The 22,500-nt window shown below is 43.5% G+C and overlaps 18 non-coding genes and 1 pseudogene across 18 annotated transcripts; all 19 read right to left on the reverse strand.

Moving 5' to 3' along the window:
* Nucleotides 1–125: 125 nt before the first annotated feature.
* Nucleotides 126–244, reverse strand: LOC136735654 (5S ribosomal RNA). The gene has a single exon (XR_010811188.1). It is a non-coding gene; the product is annotated as a 5S ribosomal RNA (ribosomal RNA).
* A 1,055-nt stretch (nt 245–1,299) lies between these two features.
* On the reverse strand, nt 1,300–1,428 carry LOC136735434 (uncharacterized; annotated as a pseudogene).
* A 1,066-nt stretch (nt 1,429–2,494) lies between these two features.
* On the reverse strand, nt 2,495–2,613 carry LOC136735871 (5S ribosomal RNA). Its single transcript, XR_010811397.1, has one exon. It is a non-coding gene; the product is annotated as a 5S ribosomal RNA (ribosomal RNA).
* Nucleotides 2,614–3,668: 1,055 nt separating this feature from the next.
* On the reverse strand, nt 3,669–3,787 carry LOC136735873 (5S ribosomal RNA). The gene has a single exon (XR_010811399.1). It is a non-coding gene; the product is annotated as a 5S ribosomal RNA (ribosomal RNA).
* A 1,055-nt stretch (nt 3,788–4,842) lies between these two features.
* On the reverse strand, nt 4,843–4,961 carry LOC136735837 (5S ribosomal RNA). The gene has a single exon (XR_010811363.1). It is a non-coding gene; the product is annotated as a 5S ribosomal RNA (ribosomal RNA).
* Nucleotides 4,962–6,027: 1,066 nt separating this feature from the next.
* LOC136735275 (5S ribosomal RNA) lies at nt 6,028–6,146 on the reverse strand. Its single transcript, XR_010810892.1, has one exon. It is a non-coding gene; the product is annotated as a 5S ribosomal RNA (ribosomal RNA).
* Nucleotides 6,147–7,212: 1,066 nt separating this feature from the next.
* Nucleotides 7,213–7,331, reverse strand: LOC136735369 (5S ribosomal RNA). The gene has a single exon (XR_010810980.1). It is a non-coding gene; the product is annotated as a 5S ribosomal RNA (ribosomal RNA).
* Nucleotides 7,332–8,397: 1,066 nt separating this feature from the next.
* LOC136735149 (5S ribosomal RNA) lies at nt 8,398–8,516 on the reverse strand. Its single transcript, XR_010810772.1, has one exon. It is a non-coding gene; the product is annotated as a 5S ribosomal RNA (ribosomal RNA).
* A 1,066-nt stretch (nt 8,517–9,582) lies between these two features.
* LOC136735655 (5S ribosomal RNA) lies at nt 9,583–9,701 on the reverse strand. Its single transcript, XR_010811189.1, has one exon. It is a non-coding gene; the product is annotated as a 5S ribosomal RNA (ribosomal RNA).
* A 1,056-nt stretch (nt 9,702–10,757) lies between these two features.
* On the reverse strand, nt 10,758–10,876 carry LOC136735656 (5S ribosomal RNA). The gene has a single exon (XR_010811190.1). It is a non-coding gene; the product is annotated as a 5S ribosomal RNA (ribosomal RNA).
* Nucleotides 10,877–11,942: 1,066 nt separating this feature from the next.
* LOC136735921 (5S ribosomal RNA) lies at nt 11,943–12,061 on the reverse strand. The gene has a single exon (XR_010811448.1). It is a non-coding gene; the product is annotated as a 5S ribosomal RNA (ribosomal RNA).
* Nucleotides 12,062–13,116: 1,055 nt separating this feature from the next.
* On the reverse strand, nt 13,117–13,235 carry LOC136735874 (5S ribosomal RNA). Its single transcript, XR_010811400.1, has one exon. It is a non-coding gene; the product is annotated as a 5S ribosomal RNA (ribosomal RNA).
* Nucleotides 13,236–14,291: 1,056 nt separating this feature from the next.
* Nucleotides 14,292–14,410, reverse strand: LOC136735657 (5S ribosomal RNA). The gene has a single exon (XR_010811191.1). It is a non-coding gene; the product is annotated as a 5S ribosomal RNA (ribosomal RNA).
* A 1,066-nt stretch (nt 14,411–15,476) lies between these two features.
* Nucleotides 15,477–15,595, reverse strand: LOC136735658 (5S ribosomal RNA). Its single transcript, XR_010811192.1, has one exon. It is a non-coding gene; the product is annotated as a 5S ribosomal RNA (ribosomal RNA).
* A 1,056-nt stretch (nt 15,596–16,651) lies between these two features.
* On the reverse strand, nt 16,652–16,770 carry LOC136735957 (5S ribosomal RNA). Its single transcript, XR_010811484.1, has one exon. It is a non-coding gene; the product is annotated as a 5S ribosomal RNA (ribosomal RNA).
* A 1,066-nt stretch (nt 16,771–17,836) lies between these two features.
* On the reverse strand, nt 17,837–17,955 carry LOC136735875 (5S ribosomal RNA). Its single transcript, XR_010811401.1, has one exon. It is a non-coding gene; the product is annotated as a 5S ribosomal RNA (ribosomal RNA).
* Nucleotides 17,956–19,021: 1,066 nt separating this feature from the next.
* Nucleotides 19,022–19,140, reverse strand: LOC136735659 (5S ribosomal RNA). Its single transcript, XR_010811193.1, has one exon. It is a non-coding gene; the product is annotated as a 5S ribosomal RNA (ribosomal RNA).
* A 1,066-nt stretch (nt 19,141–20,206) lies between these two features.
* On the reverse strand, nt 20,207–20,325 carry LOC136735660 (5S ribosomal RNA). The gene has a single exon (XR_010811194.1). It is a non-coding gene; the product is annotated as a 5S ribosomal RNA (ribosomal RNA).
* A 1,056-nt stretch (nt 20,326–21,381) lies between these two features.
* Nucleotides 21,382–21,500, reverse strand: LOC136735662 (5S ribosomal RNA). The gene has a single exon (XR_010811196.1). It is a non-coding gene; the product is annotated as a 5S ribosomal RNA (ribosomal RNA).
* Nucleotides 21,501–22,500: the final 1,000 nt, after the last annotated feature.

A 22,500-nucleotide genomic window follows, 5' to 3' on the forward strand; every position in this document is an offset into this window, starting at 1 on the left:
TGGAGAACAAGATCTATTGTATGCCTGTGTATTTGGGGAAGTCAAATCTGAAATAATGATGAAATTGCGTGTATCCAAAGTTAAAACTCGTGATTTGTCGCCCTCTGGTGTGTAAAAGATGCAAAAGCTTACAGCACCTGGTATTCCCAGGCGGTCTCCCATCCAAGTACTGACCAGGCCCGAGCCTGCTTAGCTTCCGAGATCGGACGAGATCGGGCGTATTCAGGCTAGTATGGCCGTAAGCCAGAGAGGCTGTCCCTGACGCTCTACTTAAAGGGAAGGCAATATCCGTTTCTGCCGCTCATACTTGCAGTTGAACTGTCTCTCTACTCTAAAGTCCGGGACACACCAGCGCGCCGCAGACAGTCCCTGCTAACACGAAACGTTGTGGCAACGTTGTGCGTTAGCTGGGGTGCCACACCAGACCGGAACTATATATTACAAAACGAACACATTGTCTTGATAAAACAGCTGTAATTGAGTGCCTGACACGCCAGTCAAGCGCAATCTTGAGAAGGTGTGCATTTCAGTAAGGATTTCAATTGACATGCAGTATGAAACTGAAAGGAGGTTGCATCACTATGATGCATAACATTGCATGTATTGTATTTTCAAGTGTGTGCATTCATCCTGTTGTCATTTTGTTTTGAAAGCAGAAGAATCATTCAACAGGTTGCTGAGACAAATGTAAACCAGTAAAACATATGAAGAGAAACAAACCTTGAATATAAGTTCAGTTGTTTAAACATTTGACAAACTATGGTGAGGGGGTAAGAAAACACACAAATCCAGCAGCTCCTGTATTTCAATACACCAGAACCCAATATTATTGGCGAGTCGGGTAGTCCATCATCACAGTTCGAGGGCAGGCATCATTTCAGTAATTTCATCCCGTTGCATTCACATCCGTGCCTTGAATGAGATTGAATGTGATCTTTGCTCTCAAGTATGTTCCCAAGTTTTACACTTTCGTGCTTTGCATGAATGGGAATGGAACCGTGTGTGTTGAATGAGGCTCCTTGTGAGCACTGAACTTTGTCCGGTGGAGTTCCTTTTTGTGTTGCTGTAATTGTGTCATTTCTCGATGAGAAAGATTAGGCAACATTTAGTCACTTCTAGCCATGATGCTCAATTTATTTATGAATGTACCCTAGTTACTAGGGACCGTTTACGTTGGAGAACAAGATCTATTGTATGCCTGTGTATTTGGGGAAGTCAAATCTGAAATAATGATGAAATTGCGTGTATCCAAAGTTAAAACTCGTGATTTGTCGCCCTCTGGTGTGTAAAAGATGCAAAAGCTTGCAGCTCCTGGTATTCCCAGGCGGTCTCCCATCCAAGTACTGACCAGGCCTGAGCCTGCTTAGCTTCCGAGATCGGACGAGATCGGACGAGATCGGGCGTATTCAGGCTAGTATGGCCGTAAGCCAGGGAGGCTGTCCCTGACGCTCTACTTAAAGGGAAGGCAATATCCGTTTCTGCCGTTCATACTTACAGTTGAACTGTCTCTCTACTCTAAAGCCCGGGACACACCAGCGCGCCGCAGACAGTCCCTGCTAACACGCCACGTTGTGGCAACATTGTGGCAACGTTGTGCGTTAGCTGGGGTGCCACACCAGACCGGAAATATATTTTACAAAACGAACACATTCTCTTGATAAAACAGCTTTAATTGAGTGCCTGACACGCCAGTCAAGCGCAATCTTGAGAAGGTGTGCATTTCAGTAAGGATTTCAATTGACATGCAGTATGAAACTGAAAGGAGGTTGCATCACTATGATGCATAACATTGCATGTATTGTATTTTCAAGTGTGTGCATTCATCCTGTTGTCATTTTGTTTTGAAAGCAGAAGAATCATTCAACAGGTTGCTGAGACAAATGTAAACCAGTAAAACAAATGAAGAGAAACAAACCTTGAATATAAGTTCAGTTGTTTAAACATTTGACAAACTATGGTGAGGGGGTAAGAAAACACACAAATCCAGCAGCTCCTGTATTTCAATACACCAGAACCCAATATTATTGGCGAGTCGGGTAGTCCATCATCACAGTTCGAGGGCAGGCATCATTTCAGTAATTTCATCCCGTTGCATTCACATCCGTGCCTTGAATGAGATTGAATGTGATCTTTGCTCTCAAGTATTTTCCCAAGTTTTACACTTTCGTGCTTTGCATGAATGGGAATGGAACCGTGTGTGTTGAATGAGGCTCCTTGTGAGCACTGAACTTTGTCCGGTGGAGTTCCTTTTTGTGTTGCTGTAATTGTGTCATTTCTCGATGAGAAAGATTAGGCAACATTTAGTCACTTCTAGCCATGTTGCTCAATTTATTTACGAATGTACACTAGTTACTAGGGACCGTTTACGTTGGAGAACAAGATCTATTCTATGCCTGTGTATTTGGGGAAGTCAAATCTGAAATAATGATGAAATTGCGTGTATCCAAAGTTAAAACTCGTGATTTGTCGCCCTCTGGTGTGTAAAAGATGCAAAAGCTTACAGCACCTGGTATTCCCAGGCGGTCTCCCATGCAAGTACTGACCAGGCCCGAGCCTGCTTAGCTTCCGAGATCGGACGAGATCGGGCGTATTCAGGCTAGTATGGCCGTAAGCCAGGGAGGCTGTCCCTGACCCTCTACTTAAAGGGAAGGCAATATCCGTTTCTGCCGCTCATACTTGCAATTGAACTGTCTCTCTACTCTAAAGTCCGGGACACACCAGCGCGCCGCAGACAGTCCCTGCTAACACGAAACGTTGTGGCAACGTTGTGCGTTAGCTGGGGTGCCACACCAGACCGGAACTATATATTACAAAACGAACACATTGTCTTGATAAAACAGCTGTAATTGAGTGCCTGACACGCCAGTCAAGCGCAATCTTGAGAAGGTGTGCATTTCAGTAAGGATTTCAATTGACATGCAGTATGAAACTGAAAGGAGGTTGCATCACTATGATGCATAACATTGCATGTATTGTATTTTCAAGTGTGTGCATTCATCCTGTTGTCATTTTGTTTTGAAAGCAGAAGAATCATTCAACAGGTTGCTGAGACAAATGTAAACCAGTAAAACATATGAAGAGAAACAAACCTTGAATATAAGTTCAGTTGTTTAAACATTTGACAAACTATGGTGAGGGGGTAAGAAAACACACAAATCCAGCAGCTCCTGTATTTCAATACACCAGAACCCAATATTATTGGCGAGTCGGGTAGTCCATCATCACAGTTCGAGGGCAGGCATCATTTCAGTAATTTCATCCCGTTGCATTCACATCCGTGCCTTGAATGAGATTGAATGTGATCTTTGCTCTCAAGTATGTTCCCAAGTTTTACACTTTCGTGCTTTGCATGAATGGGAATGGAACCGTGTGTGTTGAATGAGGCTCCTTGTGAGCACTGAACTTTGTCCGGTGGAGTTCCTTTTTGTGTTGCTGTAATTGTGTCATTTCTCGATGAGAAAGATTAGGCAACATTTAGTCACTTCTAGCCATGATGCTCAATTTATTTACGAATGTACACTAGTTACTAGGGACCGTTTACGTTGGAGAACAAGATCTATTCTATGCCTGTGTATTTGGGGAAGTCAAATCTGAAATAATGATGAAATTGCGTGTATCCAAAGTTAAAACTCGTGATTTGTCGCCCTCTGGTGTGTAAAAGATGCAAAAGCTTACAGCACCTGGTATTCCCAGGCGGTCTCCCATGCAAGTACTGACCAGGCCCGAGCCTGCTTAGCTTCCGAGATCGGACGAGATCGGGCGTATTCAGGCTAGTATGGCCGTAAGCCAGGGAGGCTGTCCCTGACCCTCTACTTAAAGGGAAGGCAATATCCGTTTCTGCCGCTCATACTTGCAATTGAACAGTCTCTCTACTCTAAAGTCCGGGACACACCAGCGCGCCGCAGACAGTCCCTGCTAACACGAAACGTTGTGGCAACGTTGTGCGTTAGCTGGGGTGCCACACCAGACCGGAACTATATATTACAAAACGAACACATTGTCTTGATAAAACAGCTGTAATTGAGTGCCTGACACGCCAGTCAAGCGCAATCTTGAGAAGGTGTGCATTTCAGTAAGGATTTCAATTGACATGCAGTATGAAACTGAAAGGAGGTTGCATCACTATGATGCATAACATTGCATGTATTGTATTTTCAAGTGTGTGCATTCATCCTGTTGTCATTTTGTTTTGAAAGCAGAAGAATCATTCAACAGGTTGCTGAGACAAATGTAAACCAGTAAAACATATGAAGAGAAACAAACCTTGAATATAAGTTCAGTTGTTTAAACATTTGACAAACTATGGTGAGGGGGTAAGAAAACACACAAATCCAGCAGCTCCTGTATTTCAATACACCAGAACCCAATATTATTGGCGAGTCGGGTAGTCCATCATCACAGTTCGAGGGCAGGCATCATTTCAGTAATTTCATCCCGTTGCATTCACATCCGTGCCTTGAATGAGATTGAATGTGATCTTTGCTCTCAAGTATGTTCCCAAGTTTTACACTTTCGTGCTTTGCATGAATGGGAATGGAACCGTGTGTGTTGAATGAAGCTCCTTGTGAGCACTGAACTATGTCCGGTGGAGTTCCTTTTTGTGTTGCTGTAATTGTGTCATTTCTCGATGAGAAAGATTAGGCAACATTTAGTCACTTCTAGCCATGATGCTCAATTTATTTACGAATGTACCCTAGTTACTAGGGACCGTTTACGTTGGAGAACAAGATCTATTGTATGCCTGTGTATTTGGGGAAGTCAAATCTGAAATAATGATGAAATTGCGTGTATCCAAAGTTAAAACTCGTGATTTGTCGCCCTCTGGTGTGTAAAAGATGCAAAAGCTTACAGCACCTGGTATTCCCAGGCGGTCTCCCATCCAAGTACTGACCAGGCCCGAGCCTGCTTGGCTTCCGAGATCGGACGAGATCGGGCGTATTCAGGCTAGTATGGCCGTAAGCCAGGGAGGCTGTCCCTGACGCTCTACTTAAAGGGAAGGCAATATCCGTTTCTGCCGCTCATACTTGCAAATTAACTGTCTCTCTACTCTAAAGTCCGGGACACACCAGCGCGCCGCAGACAGTCCCTGCTAACACGAAACGTTGTGGCAACATTGTGGCAACGTTGTGCGTTAGCTGGGGTGCCACACCAGACCGGAACTATATATTACAAAACGAACACATTGTATTGATAAAACAGCTGTAATTGAGTGCCTGACACGCCAGTCAAGCGCAATCTTGAGAAGGTGTGCATTTCAGTAAGGATTTCAATTGACATGCAGTATGAAACTGAAAGGAGGTTGCATCACTATGATGCATAACATTGCATGTATTGTATTTTCAAGTGTGTGCATTCATCCTGTTGTCATTTTGTTTTGAAAGCAGAAGAATCATTCAACAGGTTGCTGAGACAAATGTAAACCAGTAAAACATATGAAGAGAAACAAACCTTGAATATAAGTTCAGTTGTTTAAACATTTGACAAACTATGGTGAGGGGGTAAGAAAACACACAAATCCAGCAGCTCCTGTATTTCAATACACCAGAACCCAATATTATTGGCGAGTCGGGTAGTCCATCATCACAGTTCGAGGGCAGGCATCATTTCAGTAATTTCATCCCGTTGCATTCTCATCCGTGCCTTGAATGAGATTGAATGTGATCTTTGCTCTCAAGTATGTTCCCAAGTTTTACACTTTCGTGCTTTGCATGAATGGGAATGGAACCGTGTGTGTTGAATGAGGCTCCTTGTGAGCACTGAACTTTGTCCGGTGGAGTTCCTTTTTGTGTTGCTGTAATTGTGTCATTTCTCGATGAGAAAGATTAGGCAACATTTAGTCACTTCTAGCCATGATGCTCAATTTATTTACGAATGTACCCTAGTTACTAGGGACCGTTTACGTTGGAGAACAAGATCTATTGTATGCCTGTGTATTTGGGGAAGTCAAATCTGAAATAATGATGAAATTGCGTGTATCCAAAGTTAAAACTAGTGATTTGTCGCCCTCTGGTGTGTAAAAGATGCAAAAGCTTACAGCACCTGGTATTCCCAGGCGGTCTCCCATGCAAGTACTGACCAGGCCCGAGCCTGCTTAGTTTCCGAGATCGGACGAGATCGGGCGTATTCAGGCTAGTATGGCCGTAAGCCATGGAGGCTGTCCCTGACGCTCTACTTAAAGGGAAGGCAATATTCATTTCCGCCGTTCATACTTACAGTTGAACTGTCTCTCTACTCTAAAGCCCGGGACACACCAGCGCGCCGCAGACAGTCCCTGCTAACACGCCACGTTGTGGCAACATTGTGGCAACGTTGTGCGTTAGCTGGGGTGCCACACCAGACCGGAACTATATATTACAAAACGAACACATTGTCTTGATAATACAGCTGTAATTGAGTGCCTGACACGCCAGTCAAGCGCAATCTTGAGAAGGTGTGCATTTCAGTAAGGATTTCAATTGACATGCAGTATGAAACTGAAAGGAGGTTGCATCACTATGATGCATAACATTGCATGTATTGTATTTTCAAGTGTGTGCATTCATCCTGTTGTCATTTTGTTTTGAAAGCAGAAGAATCATTCAACAGGTTGCTGAGACAAATGTAAACCAGTAAAACATATGAAGAGAAACAAACCTTGAATATAAGTTCAGTTGTTTAAACATTTGACAAACTATGGTGAGGGGGTAAGAAAACACACAAATCCAGCAGCTCCTGTATTTCAATACACCAGAACCCAATATTATTGGCGAGTCGGGTAGTCCATCATCACAGTTCGAGGGCAGGCATCATTTCAGTAATTTCATCCCGTTGCATTCACATCCGTGCCTTGAATGAGATTGAATGTGATCTTTGCTCTCAAGTATGTTCCCAAGTTTTACACTTTCGTGCTTTGCATGAATGGGAATGGAACCGTGTGTGTTGAATGAGGCTCCTTGTGAGCACTGAACTTTGTCCGGTGGAGTTCCTTTTTGTGTTGCTGTAATTGTGTCATTTCTCGATGAGAAAGATTAGGCAACATTTAGTCACTTCTAGCCATGATGCTCAATTTATTTACGAATGTACCCTAGTTACTAGGGACCGTTTACGTTGGAGAACAAGATCTATTGTATGCCTGTGTATTTGGGGAAGTCAAATCTGAAATAATGATGAAATTGCGTGTATCCAAAGTTAAAACTCGTGATTTGTCGCCCTCTGGTGTGTAAAAGATGCAAAAGCTTAGAGCACCTGGTATTCCCAGGCGGTCTCCCATGCAAGTACTGACCAGGCCCGAGCCTGCTTAGCTTCCGAGATCGGACGAGATCGGGCGTATTCAGACTAGTATGGCCGTAAGCCAGGAATGCTGTCCCTGACGCTCTACTTAAAGGGAAGGCAATATCCGTTTCTGCCGTTCATACTTACAGTTGAACTGTCTCTCTACTCTAAAGCCCGGGACACACCAGCGCGCCGCAGACAGTCCCTGCTAACACGCCACGTTGTGGCAACATTGTGGCAACGTTGTGCGTTAGCTGGGGTGCCACACCAGACCGGAACTATATTTTACAAAACGAACACATTGTCTTGATAATACAGCTGTAATTGAGTGCCTGACATGCCAGTCAAGCGCAATCTTGAGAAGGTGTGCATTTCAGTAAGGATTTCAATTGACATGCAGTATGAAACTGAAAGGAGGTTGCATCACTATGATGCATAACATTGCATGTATTGTATTTTCAAGTGTGTGCATTCATCCTGTTGTCATTTTGTTTTGAAAGCAGAAGAATCATTCAACAGGTTGCTGAGACAAATGTAAACCAGTAAAACATATGAAGAGAAACAAACCTTGAATATAAGTTCAGTTGTTTAAACATTTGACAAACTATGGTGAGGGGGTAAGAAAACACACAAATCCAGCAGCTCCTGTATTTCAATACACCAGAACCCAATATTATTGGCGAGTCGGGTAGTCCATCATCACAGTTCGAGGGCAGGCATCTTTTCAGTAATTTCATCCCGTTGCATTCACATCCGTGCCTTGAATGAGATTGAATGTGATCTTTGCTCTCAAGTATGTTCCCAAGTTTTACACTTTCGTGCTTTGCATGAATGGGAATGGAACCGTGTGTGTTGAATGAGGCTCCTTGTGAGCACTGATCTTTGTCCGGTGGAGTTCCTTTTTGTGTTGCTGTAATTGTGTCATTTCTCGATGAGAAAGATTAGGCAACATTTAGTCACTTCTAGCCATGATGCTCAATTTATTTACGAATGTACCCTAGTTACTAGGGACCGTTTACGTTGGAGAACAAGATCTATTGTATGCCTGTGTATTTGGGGAAGTCAAATCTGAAATAATGATGAAATTGCGTGTATCCAAAGTTAAAACTCGTGATTTGTCGCCCTCTGGTGTGTAAAAGATGCAAAAGCTTACAGCACCTGGTATTCCCAGGCGATCTCCCATCCAAGTACTGACCAGGCCCGAGCCTGCTTGGCTTCCGAGATCGGACGAGATCGGGCGTATTCAGGCTAGTATGGCCGTAAGCCAGGGAGGCTGTCCCTGACGCTCTACTTAAAGGGAAGGCAATATCCGTTTCTGCCGCTCATACTTGCAAATTAACTGTCTCTCTACTCTAAAGTCCGGGACACACCAGCGCGCCGCAGACAGTCCCTGCTAACACGAAACGTTGTGGCAACATTGTGGCAACGTTGTGCGTTAGCTGGGGTGCCACACCAGACCGGAACTATATTTTACAAAACGAACACATTGTCTTGATAATACAGCTGTAATTGAGTGCCTGACATGCCAGTCAAGCGCAATCTTGAGAAGGTGTGCATTTCAGTAAGGATTTCAATTGACATGCAGTATGAAACTGAAAGGAGGTTGCATCACTATGATGCATAACATTGCATGTATTGTATTTTCAAGTGTGTGCATTCATCCTGTTGTCATTTTGTTTTGAAAGCAGAAGAATCATTCAACAGGTTGCTGAGACAAATGTAAACCAGTAAAACATATGAAGAGAAACAAACCTTGAATATAAGTTCAGTTGTTTAAACATTTGACAAACTATGGTGAGGGGGTAAGAAAACACACAAATCCAGCAGCTCCTGTATTTCAATACACCAGAACCCAATATTATTGGCGAATCGGGTAGTCCATCATCACAGTTCGAGGGCAGGCATCTTTTCAGTAATTTCATCCCGTTGCATTCACATCCGTGCCTTGAATGAGATTGAATGTGATCTTTGCTCTCAAGTATGTTCCCAAGTTTTACACTTTCGTGCTTTGCATGAATGGGAATGGAACCGTGTGTGTTGAATGAGGCTCCTTGTGAGCACTGATCTTTGTCCGGTGGAGTTCCTTTTTGTGTTGCTGTAATTGTGTCATTTCTCGATGAGAAAGATTAGGCAACATTTAGTCACTTCTAGCCATGATGCTCAATTTATTTACGAATGTACCCTAGTTACTAGGGACCGTTTACGTTGGAGAACAAGATCTATTGTATGCCTGTGTATTTGGGGAAGTCAAATCTGAAATAATGATGAAATTGCGTGTATCCAAAGTTAAAACTCGTGATTTGTCGCGCTCTGGTGTGTAAAAGATGCAAAAGCTTACAGCACCTGGTATTCCCAGGCGGTCTCCCATCCAAGTACTGACCAGGCCCGAGCCTGCTTAGCTTCCGAGATCGGACGAGATCGGGCGTATTCAGGCTAGTATGGCCGTAAGCCAGGGAGGCTGTCCCTGACGCTCTACTTAAAGGGATGGCAATATCCGTTTCTGCCGTTCATACTTACAGTTGAACTGTCTCTCTACTCTAAAGCCCGGGACACACCAGCGCGCCGCAGACAGTCCCTGCTAATATGCCACGTTGTGGCAACGTTGTGCGTTAGCTGGGGTGCCACACCAGACCGGAACTATATTTTACAAAACGAACACATTTGTCTTGATAAAACAGCTGTAATTGAGTGCCTGACACGCCAGTCAAGCGCAATCTTGAGAAGGTGTGCATTTCAGTAAGGATTTCAATTGACATGCAGTATGAAACTGAAAGGAGGTTGCATCACTATGATGCATAACATTGCATGTATTGTATTTTCAAGTGTGTGCATTCATCTTGTTGTCATTTTGTTTTGAAAGCAGAAGAATCATTCAACAGGTTGCTGAGACAAATGTAAACCAGTAAAACATATGAAGAGAAACAAACCTTGAATATAAGTTCAGTTGTTTAAACATTTGACAAACTATGGTGAGGGGGTAAGAAAACACACAAATCCAGCAGCTCCTGTATTTCAATACACCAGAACCCAATATTATTGGCGAGTCGGGTAGTCCATCATCACAGTTCGAGGGCAGGCATCATTTCAGTAATTTCATCCCGTTGCATTCACATCCGTGCCTTGAATGAGATTGAATGTGATCTTTGCTCTCAAGTATGTTCCCAAGTTTTACACTTTCGTGCTTTGCATGAATGGGAATGGAACCATGTGTGTTGAATGAGGCTCCTTGTGAGCACTGAACTTTGTCCGGTGGAGTTCCTTTTTGTGTTGCTGTAATTGTGTCATTTCTCGATGAGAAAGATTAGGCAACATTTAGTCACTTCTAGCCATGATGCTCAATTTATTTATGAATGTACCCTAGTTACTAGGGACCGTTTACGTTGGAGAACAAGATCTATTGTATGCCTGTGTATTTGGGGAAGTCAAATATGAAATAATGATGAAATTGCGTGTATCCAAAGTTAAAACTTGTGATTTGTCGCCCTCTGGTGTGTAAAAGATGCAAAAGCTTACAGCACCTGGTATTCCCAGGCGGTCTCCCATCCAAGTACTGACCAGGCCCGAGCCTGCTTAGCTTCCGAGATCGGACGAGATCGGGCGTATTCAGGCTAGTATGGCCGTAAGCCAGGGAGGCTGTCCCTGACGCTCTACTTAAAGGGAAGGCAATATCCGTTTCTGCCGTTCATACTTACAGTTGAACTGTCTCTCTACTCTAAAGCCCGGGACACACCAGCGCGCCGCAGACAGTCCCTGCTAACACGCCACGTTGTGGCAACATTGTGGCAACGTTGTGCGTTAGCTGGGGTGCCACACCAGACCGGAAATATATATTACAAAACGAACACATTCTCTTGATAAAACAGCTGTAATTGAGTGCCTGACACGCCAGTCAAGCGCAATCTTGAGAAGGTGTGCATTTCAGTAAGGATTTCAATTGACATGCAGTATGAAACTGAAAGGAGGTTGCATCACTATGATGCATAACATTGCATGTATTGTATTTTCAAGTGTGTGCATTCATCCTGTTGTCATTTTGTTTTGAAAGCAGAAGAATCATTCAACAGGTTGCTGAGACAAATGTAAACCAGTAAAACATATGAAGAGAAACAAACCTTGAATATAAGTTCAGTTGTTTAAACATTTGACAAACTATGGTGAGGGGGTAAGAAAACACACAAATCCAGCAGCTCCTGTATTTCAATACACCAGAACCCAATATTATTGGCGAGTCGGGTAGTCCATCATCACAGTTCGAGGGCAGGCATCATTTCAGTAATTTCATCCCGTTGCATTCACATCCGTGCCTTGAATGAGATTGAATGTGATCTTTGCTCTCAAGTATGTTCCCAAGTTTTACATTTTCGTGCTTTGCATGAATGGGAATGGAACCGTGTGTGTTGAATGAGGCTCCTTGTGAGCACTGAACTTTGTCCGGTGGAGTTCCTTTTTGTGTTGCTGTAATTGTGTCATTTCTCGATGAGAAAGATTAGGCAACATTTAGTCACTTCTAGCCATGATGCTCAATTTATTTACGAATGTACACTAGTTTCTAGGGACCGTTTACGTTGGAGAACAAGATCTATTCTATGCCTGTGTATTTGGGGAAGTCAAATCTGAAATAATGATGAAATTGCGTGTATCCAAAGTTAAAACTCGTGATTTGTCGCCCTCTGGTGTGTAAAAGATGCAAAAGCTTACAGCACCTGGTATTCCCAGGCAGTCTCCCATCCAAGTACTGACCAGGCCCGAGCCTGCTTAGCTTCCGAGATCGGACGAGATCGGGCGTATTCAGGCTAGTATGGCCGTAAGCCAGGGAGGCTGTCCCTGACGCCCTACTTAAAGGGAAGGCAATATCCGTTTCTTCCGCTCATACTTGCAATTGAACTGTCTCTCTACTCTAAAGTCCGGGACACACCAGCGCGCCGCAGACAGTCCCTGCTAACACGAAACGTTGTGGCAACGTTGTGCGTTAGCTGGGGTGCCACACCAGACCGGAACTATATATTACAAAACGAACACATTGTCTTGATAAAACAGCTGTAATTGAGTGCCTGACACGCCAGTCAAGTGCAATCTTGAGAAGGTGTGCATTTCAGTAAGGATTTCAATTGACATGCAGTATGAAACTGAAAGGAGGTTGCATCACTATGATGCATAACATTGCATGTATTGTATTTTCAAGTGTGTGCATTCATCCTGTTGTCATTTTGTTTTGAAAGCAGAAGAATCATTCAACAGGTTGCTGAGACAAATGTAAACCAGTAAAACATATGAAGAGAAACAAACCTTGAATATAAGTTCAGTTGTTTAAACATTTGACAAACTATGGTGAGGGGGTAAGAAAACACACAAATCCAGCAGCTCCTGTATTTCAATACACCAGAACCCAATATTATTGGCGAGTCGGGTAGTCCATCATCACAGTTCGAGGGCAGGCATCATTTCAGTAATTTCATCCCGTTGCATTCACATCCGTGCCTTGAATGAGATTGAATGTGATCTTTGCTCTCAAGTATGTTCCCAAGTTTTACACTTTCGTGCTTTGCATGAATGGGAATGGAACCGTGTGTGTTGAATGAAGCTCCTTGTGAGCACTGAACTTTGTCCGGTGGAGTTCCTTTTTGTGTTGCTGTAATTGTGTCATTTCTCGATGAGAAAGATTAGGCAACATTTAGTCACTTCTAGCCATGATGCTCAATTTATTTACGAATGTACCCTAGTTACTAGGGACCGTTTACGTTGGAGAACAAGATCTATTGTATGCCTGTGTATTTGGGGAAGTCAAATCTGAAATAATGATGAAATTGCGTGTATCCAAAGTTAAAACTCGTGATTTGTCGCCCTCTGGTGTGTAAAAGATGCAAAAGCTTACAGCACCTGGTATTCCCAGGCGGTCTCCCATGCAAGTACTGACCAGGCCCGAGCCTGCTTAGCTTCCGAGATCGGACGAGATCGGGCGTATTCAGGCTAGTATGGCCGTAAGCCAGGGAGGCTGTCCCTGACGCTCTACTTAAAGGGAAGGCAATATCCGTTTCTGCCGTTCATACTTACAGTTGAACTGTCTCTCTACTCTAAAGCCCGGGACACACCAGCGCGCCGCAGACAGTCCCTGCTAATATGCCACGTTGTGGCAACGTTGTGCGTTAGCTGGGGTGCCACACCAGACCGGAACTATATTTTACAAAACGAACACATTTGTCTTGATAAAACAGCTGTAATTGAGTGCCTGACACGCCAGTCAAGCGCAATCTTGAGAAGGTGTGCATTTCAGTAAGGATTTCAATTGACATGCAGTATGAAACTGAAAGGAGGTTGCATCACTATGATGCATAACATTGCATGTATTGTATTTTCAAGTGTGTGCATTCATCCTGTTGTCATTTTGTTTTGAAAGCAGAAGAATCATTCAACAGGTTGCTGAGACAAATGTAAACCAGTAAAACATATGAAGAGAAACAAACCTTGAATATAAGTTCAGTTGTTTAAACATTTGACAAACTATGGTGAGGGGGTAAGAAAACACACAAATCCAGCAGCTCCTGTATTTCAATACACCAGAACCCAATATTATTGGCGAGTCGGGTAGTCCATCATCACAGTTCGAGGGCAGGCATCATTTCAGTAATTTCATCCCGTTGCATTCACATCCGTGCCTTGAATGAGATTGAATGTGATCTTTGCTCTCAAGTATGTTCCCAAGTTTTACACTTTCGTGCTTTACATGAATGGGAATGGAACCGTGTGTGTTGAATGAGGCTCCTTGTGAGCACTGAACTTTGTCCGGTGGAGTTCCTTTTTGTGTTGCTGTAATTGTGTCATTTCTCGATGAGAAAGATTAGGCAACATTTAGTCACTTCTAGCCATGATGCTCAATTTATTTACGAATGTACCCTAGTTACTAGGGACCGTTTACGTTGGAGAACAAGATCTATTGTATGCCTGTGTATTTGGGGAAGTCAAATCTGAAATAATGATGAAATTGCGTGTATCCAAAGTTAAAACTCGTGATTTGTCGCGCTCTGGTGTGTAAAAGATGCAAAAGCTTACAGCACCTGGTATTCCCAGGCGGTCTCCCATCCAAGTACTGACCAGGCCCGAGCCTGCTTAGCTTCCGAGATCGGACGAGATCGGGCGTATTCAGGCTAGTATGGCCGTAAGCCAGGGAGGCTGTCCCTGACGCTCTACTTAAAGGGAAGGCAATATCCGTTTCTGCCGTTCATACTTACAGTTGAACTGTCTCTCTACTCTAAAGCCCGGGACACACCAGCGCGCCGCAGACAGTCCCTGCTAACACGCCACGTTGTGGCAACATTGTGGCAACGTTGTGCGTTAGCTGGGGTGCCACACCAGACCGGAACTATATATTACAAAACGAACACATTGTCTTGATAAAACAGCTGTAATTGAGTGCCTGACACGCCAGTCAAGCGCAATCTTGAGAAGGTGTGCATTTCAGTAAGGATTTCAATTGACATGCAGTATGAAACTGAAAGGAGGTTGCATCACTATGATGCATAACATTGCATGTATTGTATTTTCAAGTGTGTGCATTCATCCTGTTGTCATTTTGTTTTGAAAGCAGAAGAATCATTCAACAGGTTGCTGAGACAAATGTAAACCAGTAAAACATATGAAGAGAAACAAACCTTGAATATAAGTTCAGTTGTTTAAACATTTGACAAACTATGGTGAGGGGGTAAGAAAACACACAAATCCAGCAGCTCCTGTATTTCAATACACCAGAACCCAATATTATTGGCGAGTCGGGTAGTCCATCATCACAGTTCGAGGGCAGGCATCATTTCAGTAATTTCATCCCGTTGCATTCACATCCGTGCCTTGAATGAGATTGAATGTGATCTTTGCTCTCAAGTATGTTCCCAAGTTTTACACTTTCGTGCTTTGCATGAATGGGAATGGAACCGTGTGTGTTGAATGAGGCTCCTTGTGAGCACTGAACTTTGTCCGGTGGAGTTCCTTCTTGTGTTGCTGTAATTGTGTCATTTCTCGATGAGAAAGATTAGGCAACATTTAGTCACTTCTTGCCATGATGCTCAATTTATTTACGAATGTACCCTAGTTACTAGGGACCGTTTACGTTGGAGAACAAGATCTATTGTATGCCTGTGTATTTGGGGAAGTCAAATCTGAAATAATGATGAAATTGCGTGTATCCAAAGTTAAAACTCGTGATTTGTCGCCCTCTGGTGTGTAAAAGATGCAAAAGCTTACAGCACCTGGTATTCCCAGGCGGTCTCCCATCCAAGTACTGACCAGGCCCGAGCCTGCTTAGCTTCCGAGATCGGACGAGATCGGGCGTATTCAGGCTAGTATGGCCGTAAGCCAGGGAGGCTGTCCCTGACGCTCTACTTAAAGGGAAGGCAATATCCGTTTCTGCCGTTCATACTTACAGTTGAACTGTCTCTCTACTCTAAAGCCCGGGACACACCAGCGCGCCGCAGACAGTCCCTGCTAATATGCCACGTTGTGGCAACGTTGTGCGTTAGCTGGGGTGCCACACCAGACCGGAACTATATTTTACAAAACGAACACATTTGTCTTGATAAAACAGCTGTAATTGAGTGCCTGACACGCCAGTCAAGCGCAATCTTGAGAAGGTGTGCATTTCAGTAAGGATTTCAATTGACATGCAGTATGAAACTGAAAGGAGGTTGCATCACTATGATGCATAACATTGCATGTATTGTATTTTCAAGTGTGTGCATTCATCCTGTTGTCATTTTGTTTTGAAAGCAGAAGAATCATTCAACAGGTTGCTGAGACAAATGTAAACCAGTAAAACATATGAAGAGAAACAAACCTTGAATATAAGTTCAGTTGTTTAAACATTTGACAAACTATGGTGAGGGGGTAAGAAAACACACAAATCCAGCAGCTCCTGTATTTCAATACACCAGAACCCAATATTATTGGCGAGTCGGGTAGTCCATCATCACAGTTCGAGGGCAGGCATCATTTCAGTAATTTCATCCCGTTGCATTCACATCCGTGCCTTGAATGAGATTGAATGTGATCTTTGCTCTCAAGTATGTTCCCAAGTTTTACACTTTCGTGCTTTACATGAATTGGAATGGAACCGTGTGTGTTGAATGAGGCTCCTTGTGAGCACTGATCTTTGTCCGGTGGAGTTCCTTTTTGTGTTGCTGTAATTGTGTCATTTCTCGATGAGAAAGATTAGGCAACATTTAGTCACTTCTAGCCATGATGCTCAATTTATTTACGAATGTACCCTAGTTACTAGGGACCGTTTACGTTGGAGAACAAGATCTATTGTATGCCTGTGTATTTGGGGAAGTCAAATCTGAAATAATGATGAAATTGCGTGTATCCAAAGTTAAAACTCGTGATTTGTCGCGCTCTGGTGTGTAAAAGATGCAAAATCTTACAGCACCTGGTATTCCCAGGCGGTCTCCCATCCAAGTACTGACCAGGCCCGAGCCTGCTTAGCTTCCGAGATCGGACGAGATCGGGCGTATTCAGGCTAGTATGGCCGTAAGCCAGGGAGGCTGTCCCTGACGCTCTACTTAAAGGGAAGGCAATATCCGTTTCTGCCGTTCATACTTACAGTTGAACTGTCTCTCTACTCTAAAGCCCGGGACACACCAGCGCGCCGCAGACAGTCCCTGCTAACACGCCACGTTGTGGCAACATTGTGGCAACGTTGTGCGTTAGCTGGGGTGCCACACCAGACCGGAACTATATATTACAATACGAACACATTGTCTTGATAATACAGCTGTAATTGAGTGCCTGACACGCCAGTCAAGCTCAATCTTGAGAAGGTGTGCATTTCAATAAGGATTTCAATTGACATACAGTATGAAACTGAAAGGAGGTTGCATCACTATGATGCATAACATTGCATGTATTGTATTTTCAAGTGTGTGCATTCATCCTGTTGTCATTTTGTTTTGAAAGCAGAAGAATCATTCAACAGGTTGCTGAGACAAATGTAAACCAGTAAAACATATGAAGAGAAACAAACCTTGAATATAAGTTCAGTTGTTTAAACATTTGACAAACTATGGTGAGGGGGTAAGAAAACACACAAATCCAGCAGCTCCTGTATTTCAATACACCAGAACCCAATATTATTGGCGAGTCGGGTAGTCCATCATCACAGTTCGAGGGCAGGCATCATTTCAGTAATTTCATCCCGTTGCATTCACATCCGTGCCTTGAATGAGATTGAATGTAATCTTTGCTCTCAAGTATGTTCCCAAGTTTTACACTTTCGTGCTTTGCATGAATGGGAATGGAACCGTGTGTGTTGAATGAGGCTCCTTGTGAGCACTGAACTTTGTCCGGTGGAGTTCCTTTTTGTGTTGCTGTAATTGTGTCATTTCTCGATGAGAAAGATTAGGCAACATTTAGTCACTTCTAGCCATGATGCTCAATTTATTTACGAATGTACCCTAGTTACTAGGGACCGTTTACGTTGGAGAACAAGATCTATTGTATGCCTGTGTATTTGGGGAAGTCAAATCTGAAATAATGATGAAATTGCGTGTATCCAAAGTTAAAACTCGTGATTTGTCGCCCTCTGGTGTGTAAAAGATGCAAAAGCTTACAGCACCTGGTATTCCCAGGCGGTCTCCCATGCAAGTACTGACCAGGCCCGAGCCTGCTTAGCTTCCGAGATCGGACGAGATCGGGCGTATTCAGGCTAGTATGGCCGTAAGCCAGAAATGCTGTCCCTGACGCTCTACTTAAAGGGAAGGCAATATCCGTTTCTGCCGTTCATACTTACAGTTGAACTGTCTCTCTACTCTAAAGCCCGGGACACACCAGCGCGCCGCAGACAGTCCCTGCTAACACGCCACGTTGTGGCAACATTGTGGCAACGTTGTGCGTTAGCTGGGGTGCCACACCAGACCGGAACTATATTTTACAAAACGAACACATTGTCTTGATAATACAGCTGTAATTGAGTGCCTGACATGCCAGTCAAGCGCAATCTTGAGAAGGTGTGCATTTCAGTAAGGATTTCAATTGACATGCAGTATGAAACTGAAAGGAGGTTGCATCACTATGATGCATAACATTGCATGTATTGTATTTTCAAGTGTGTGCATTCATCCTGTTGTCATTTTGTTTTGAAAGCAGAAGAATCATTCAACAGGTTGCTGAGACAAATGTAAACCAGTAAAACATATGAAGAGAAACAAACCTTGAATATAAGTTCAGTTGTTTAAACATTTGACAAACTATGGTGAGGGGGTAAGAAAACACACAAATCCAGCAGCTCCTGTATTTCAATACACCAGAACCCAATATTATTGGCGAGTCGGGTAGTCCATCATCACAGTTCGAGGGCAGGCATCTTTTCAGTAATTTCATCCCGTTGCATTCACATCCGTGCCTTGAATGAGATTGAATGTGATCTTTGCTCTCAAGTATGTTCCCAAGTTTTACACTTTCGTGCTTTGCATGAATGGGAATGGAACCGTGTGTGTTGAATGAGGCTCCTTGTGAGCACTGAACTTTGTCCGTTGGAGTTCCTTTTTGTGTTGCTGTAATTGTGTCATTTCTCGATGAGAAAGATTAGGCAACATTTAGTCACTTCTAGCCATGATGCTCAATTTATTTACGAATGTACCCTAGTTACTAGGGACCGTTTACGTTGGAGAACAAGATCTATTGTATGCCTGTGTATTTGGGGAAGTCAAATCTGAAATAATGATGAAATTGCGTGTATCCAAAGTTAAAACTCGTGATTTGTCGCGCTCTGGTGTGTAAAAGATGCAAAAGCTTACAGCACCTGGTATTCCCAGGCGGTCTCCCATCCAAGTACTGACCAGGCCCGAGCCTGCTTAGCTTCCGAGATCGGACGAGATCGGGCGTATTCAGGCTAGTATGGCCGTAAGCCATGAATGCTGTCCCTGACGCTCTACTTAAAGGGAAGGCAATATCCGTTTCTGCCGTTCATACTTACAGTTGAACTGTCTCTCTACTCTAAAGCCCGGGACACACCAGCGCGCCGCAGACAGTCCCTGCTAACACGCCACGTTGTGGCAACATTGTGGCAACGTTGTGCGTTAGCTGGGGTGCCACACCAGACCGGAACTATATATTACAAAACGAACACATTGTCTTGATAATACAGCTGTAATTGAGTGCCTGACATGCCAGTCAAGCGCAATCTTGAGAAGGTGTGCATTTCAGTAAGGATTTCAATTGACATGCAGTATGAAACTGAAAGGAGGTTGCATCACTATGATGCATAACATTGCATGTATTGTATTTTCAAGTGTGTGCATTCATCCTGTTGTCATTTTGTTTTGAAAGCAGAAGAATCATTCAACAGGTTGCTGAGACAAATGTAAACCAGTAAAACATATGAAGAGAAACAAACCTTGAATATAAGTTCAGTTGTTTAAACATTTGACAAACTATGGTGAGGGGGTAAGAAAACACACAAATCCAGCAGCTCCTGTATTTCAATACACCAGAACCCAATATTATTGGCGAGTCGGGTAGTCCATCATCACAGTTCGAGGGCAGGCATCTTTTCAGTAATTTCATCCCGTTGCATTCACATCCGTGCCTTGAATGAGATTGAATGTGATCTTTGCTCTCAAGTATGTTCCCAAGTTTTACACTTTCGTGCTTTGCATGAATGGGAATGGAACCGTGTGTGTTGAATGAGGCTCCTTGTGAGCACTGATCTTTGTCCGGTGGAGTTCCTTTTTGTGTTGCTGTAATTGTGTCATTTCTCGATGAGAAAGATTAGGCAACATTTAGTCACTTCTAGCCATGATGCTCAATTTATTTACGAATGTACCCTAGTTACTAGGGACCGTTTACGTTGGAGAACAAGATCTATTGTATGCCTGTGTATTTGGGGAAGTCAAATCTGAAATAATGATGAAATTGCGTGTATCCAAAGTTAAAACTCGTGATTTGTCGCGCTCTGCTGTGTAAAAGATGCAAAAGCTTACAGCACCTGGTATTCCCAGGCGGTCTCCCATCCAAGTACTGACCAGGCCCGAGCCTGCTTAGCTTCCGAGATCGGACGAGATCGGGCGTATTCAGGCTAGTATGGCCGTAAGCCAGGGAGGCTGTCCCTGACGCTCTATTTAAAGGGATGGCAATATCCGTTTCTGCCGTTCATACTTACAGTTGAACTGTCTCTCTACTCTAAAGCCCGGGACACACCAGCGCGCCGCAGACAGTCCCTGCTAATATGCCACGTTGTGGCAACGTTGTGCGTTAGCTGGGGTGCCACACCAGACCGGAACTATATTTTACAAAACGAACACATTTGTCTTGATAAAACAGCTGTAATTGAGTGCCTGACACGCCAGTCAAGCGCAATCTTGAGAAGGTGTGCATTTCAGTAAGGATTTCAATTGACATGCAGTATGAAACTGAAAGGAGGTTGCATCACTATGATGCATAACATTGCATGTATTGTATTTTCAAGTGTGTGCATTCATCCTGTTGTCATTTTGTTTTGAAAGCAGAAGAATCATTCAACAGGTTGCTGAGACAAATGTAAACCAGTAAAACATATGAAGAGAAACAAACCTTGAATATAAGTTCAGTTGTTTAAACATTTGACAAACTATGGTGAGGGGGTAAGAAAACACACAAATCCAGCAGCTCCTGTATTTCAATACACCAGAACCCAATATTATTGGCGAGTCGGGTAGTCCATCATCACAGTTCGAGGGCAGGCATCATTTCAGTAATTTCATCCCGTTGCATTCACATCCGTGCCTTGAATGAGATTGAATGTGATCTTTGCTCTCAAGTATGTTCCCAAGTTTTACACTTTCGTGCTTTGCATGAATGGGAATGGAACCGTGTGTGTTGAATGAGGCTCCTTGTGAGCACTGATCTTTGTCCGGTGGAGTTCCTTTTTGTGTTGCTGTAATTGTGTCATTTCTCGATGAGAAAGATTAGGCAACATTTAGTCACTTCTAGCCATGATGCTCAATTTATTTACGAATGTACCCTAGTTACTAGGGACCGTTTACGTTGGAGAACAAGATCTATTGTATGCCTGTGTATTTGGGGAAGTCAAATCTGAAATAATGATGAAATTGCGTGTATCCAAAGTTAAAACTCGTGATTTGTCGCGCTCTGGTGTGTAAAAGATGCAAAAGCTTACAGCACCTGGTATTCCCAGGCGGTCTCCCATCCAAGTACTGACCAGGCCCGAGCCTGCTTAGCTTCCGAGATCGGACGAGATCGGGCGTATTCAGGCTAGTATGGCCGTAAGCCAGGGAGGCTGTCCCTGACGCTCTACTTAAAGGGATGGCAATATCCGTTTCTGCCGTTCATACTTACAGTTGAACTGTCTCTCTACTCTAAAGCCCGGGACACACCAGCGCGCCGCAGACAGTCCCTGCTAATATGCCACGTTGTGGCAACGTTGTGCGTTAGCTGGGGTGCCACACCAGACCGGAACTATATTTTACAAAACGAACACATTGTCTTGATAAAACAGCTGTAATTGAGTGCCTGACACGCCAGTCAAGCGCAATCTTGAGAAGGTGTGCATTTCAGTAAGGATATCAATTGACATGCAGTATGAAACTGAAAGGAGGTTGCATCACTATGATGCATAACATTGCATGTATTATATTTTCAAGTGTGTGCATTCATCCTGTTGTCATTTTGTTTTGAAAGCAGAAGAATCATTCAACAGGTTGCTGAGACAAATGTAAACCAGTAAAACATATGAAGAGAAACAAACCTTGAATATAAGTTCAGTTGTTTAAACATTTGACAAACTATGGTGAGGGGGTAAGAAAACACACAAATCCAGCAGCTCCTGTATTTCAATACACCAGAAGCCAATATTATTGGCGAGTCGGGTAGTCCATCATCACAGTTCGAGGGCAGGCATCATTTCAGTAATTTCATCCCGTTGCATTCACATCCGTGCCTTGATTGAGATTGAATGTGATCATTGCTCTCAAGTATGTTCCCAAGTTTTACACTTTCGTGCTTTGCATGAATGGGAATGGAACCGTGTGTGTTGAATGAGGCTCCTTGTGAGCACTGAACTTTGTCCGGTGGAGTTCCTTTTTGTGTTGCTGTAATTGTGTCATTTCTCGATGAGAAAGATTAGGCAACATTTAGTCACTTCTAGCCATGATGCTCAATTTATTTACGAATGTACCCTAGTAACTAGGGACCGTTTACGTTGGAGAACAAGATCTATTGTATGCCTGTGTATTTGGGGAAGTCAAATCTGAAATAATGATGAAATTGCGT

This window comes from Amia ocellicauda, unplaced genomic scaffold, assembly GCF_036373705.1.
Source record: "Amia ocellicauda isolate fAmiCal2 unplaced genomic scaffold, fAmiCal2.hap1 HAP1_SCAFFOLD_41, whole genome shotgun sequence".
Classification (NCBI taxonomy): domain Eukaryota; kingdom Metazoa; phylum Chordata; class Actinopteri; order Amiiformes; family Amiidae; genus Amia; species Amia ocellicauda.